Here is a 3,054-nt window from a genome sequence, read left to right as displayed (position 1 = left end):
GGTGACATGTTTGACAACATCATCAATTGCAAAACTGCCAAGGAAGTTTGGGATACAATTCAGATTATCTGTGATGGCCTGAACAAGTTAGAGAAAATAAGATGCAGTTACTAATTCAGCAATATGAGCATTTCCACTTTGAAGAAGGTGAAGCTCTCACTGATATCTTTAGTAGATTTCAAAAGCTACTAAATACTCTAAAGCTGCATGGAAGAGTCTACCAAACCAAAGATTCGAACCTCAAATTTCTGAGATCCCAACCAAAGGAATGGAAACCAATGACAGTCTCCTTGAGAAACTCACAGAATACAAGGAGTTTACACTAGAGAGACTGTATGGCATTCTAAAGACTTATGAGCTTGAAATAGAGCAAGATGAAAGAATAGAGAAAGGGAGAAAGAAAGGAGGGTCCATTGCACTGGTTGCTGAGTTAGAGAAAGAGAAGGAGATGAAGATAGAAGCTGCTGAGTCTACTTCAAAGGTCTGTGAAAACAAGGGCAAGGGGCTGGTAGCAGAAAATGAAGATTCTTTGAGCCAAGATGATATGGATGACATTGATGAACATCTAGCATTTCTTTCCAGAAGATTTGCCAAGCTCAAGTTCAAGAAGAACTTTGGAGCAGCTAAGCCAAATAGAAACATGGTGGATAAATCACAATTCAAATGTTTCAAATATGGCTTAGCAGAGCACTTTGCCAGTGAGTGTAGAAAGTCAGATTCCAGCAAGAAGAAGTTTGAGCCTGTGGATTATAAATAGAAATATTTTGAGTTGCTCAAACAAAAGGAAAGGGCTTTCATTACACAAGAAAATGACTGGGCAGCAGATGGTCCGGATGAGGATGAGGGTGTCAGCTATGTCAATCTATCCCTAATGGCCAAGTCTGATGAAACAGAGACAAGTTCTTCAAGTAATCAGGTAATCACCACTAACCTTACACATTTATCTAAAGCTAAGTGTAATGATGCAATAAATGACATGTCTGCAGAATTATATCATTTGTGTGTTACACTTAAGTCCCTCACTAAGGAAAATGCTAAAATCAAAGAAAAAAATTTGTTTTTAAGTGAGAGAAATAATGTGCTAGAGTCTCAGTTCATTGAATTTGAAAAACTGAGAATTGAGTGTAAGATTGCTAAGGATGAATTAATTAAGTCCTTGAAGAAAGAAGAGATTTTGAAGAAGCAACTTGAACGAGAACATGAGGTGATTAATGCATGGAAAACATCTAGAGATATTCATGCTCAAATCAACAAAGTTCAAGGTATTGAGTCCTTTTGTGATGCAGCCTGGAAGAAGAATAAGGAGAAGCTAGAATCCAATTTGGTTGAAGGATTGCTAACAGATGTGGACTCGACGGATGATGAGAGTCATCCGTCGGATAATCAAAAGGATTATCCGTCGAGTGACATAAATCCTCATCCATGGGCTGTGAGCAAACCTGTGAGTAAAGCCAAACTTTCCAAGTTAAATGAAAAATATGGATCAGTTTCCAAAAACTTATTTCAGGAGAATCTAGTCAAGTGAAGAAGGAGAAGAAAGTGAATGTTGGTCATCTGTCTATCAAGCAATTTAATGACAGACTAGAAAAGATTGAGGTTAAAACAGAGGCCTAAAGGAAAAACAATAGAAATGGTAAAGTAGGGATTAACAAACATAACAACTACACACCTGATAAGTATGCTCCAAGAAATTTTTTTGTTAAGTGTAGTAGTGTAAATCATCTGTCTGTTAATTGCAAAAATGCCATGCCTACTTCCATATCTGTGCCACCTCATTTTCCCAACATGAATGCCATGCCTTCTATGACTATGAATGCAATGTCTACACAGAATATGAATGCACAATTTGCTAATATGCATTTGCACCCAATCCTTATTATGCTGCATTTAGTATGCCTCAAATGCCTTTTAGCATGCCCTACTGGAATAACATATTTACTAATAGCATGCCATTTCCTGTTAATCAGAATATGCATGATAATTCTGTTGTAATGAATGGTTTCAAAGGTCCAACTCAAATGACTAAGGATGAATCTGATATCCCCAAATCAAATGAAATCAAACCTAAGAAACAGAAAAAGAAAGCTAACAAGGAAGAACCCAAGGAAACTTGGGTACCAAAATCAACTTGATTTGATTTTAATGTGTGCGGGGAAATAGAAAGAATCTGTGGTACTTGGGTAGTGGATGTTCAAGACATATGACTGGTGATTCTACCCTGCTCACAGAGTTCAAGGAGAGAGCTGGCCCAAGTATTACTTTTGGAGATGACAGCAAGGGTTATACTGTGGGATATGGCTTGATTTCAAAAGACAATGTTATCAATGAGGAGGTTGCCTTAGTGGATGGTCTCAAGCATAATTTGTTGAGTATCAGCCAGCTTTGTGATAAAGGCAATTCAGTAACCGTCAATTCAGAAGCCTGTGTTGTGACTAACAAGAGGAACAACAAAGTGGTTTTCACTGGTGTGAGAAAAGGAAATGTGTACCTAGCTGACTTCAACTCATCAAATACAGAATATGTCACTTGTCTTCTCAATAAAGCAAGTCAAGATGAAAGTTGGCTATGGCACAAGAAGCTATCCCATCTAAACTTCAAGACCATGAATGAACTTGTAAAGAAAGAACTGGTTAGAGGCATTCCTCAAGTGGAGTTTTCTAAGGATGGACTGTGTGATGCTTGCCAAAAGGGAAAGCAGATTAAAGCATCATTCAAAAAGAAGCTTGATTCAAAAATTGAAGAACCCTTGCAACTGCTACACATGGATTTGTTTGGACCAGTCAATGTGTTGTCCATCTCAAGGAAAAGATTTTGCCTAGTAATTGTAGATGATTTCTCAAAGTTCTCTTGGACATATTTCCTTAAGTCCAAAGATGAGTCTAGTGAAATCATCATCAATCACATAAGGCAAGTCAACAATCATCCTGATTTCAAAGTTAGAAGAATCAGGAGTGACAATGGAACCGAGTTCAAGAATTCTGTCATGAGAGCATTTTGTGAAGAAAATGGGGTTTTGCATGAGTTTTCAGCAGCAAGAACTCCACAACAAAATGG

The sequence above is a fragment of the Apium graveolens genome, chromosome 7 (genome assembly GCF_009905375.1).
Source record: "Apium graveolens cultivar Ventura chromosome 7, ASM990537v1, whole genome shotgun sequence".
Lineage (NCBI taxonomy): Eukaryota > Viridiplantae > Streptophyta > Magnoliopsida > Apiales > Apiaceae > Apium > Apium graveolens.
Note: the sequence above shows the minus strand (reverse complement) of the source record.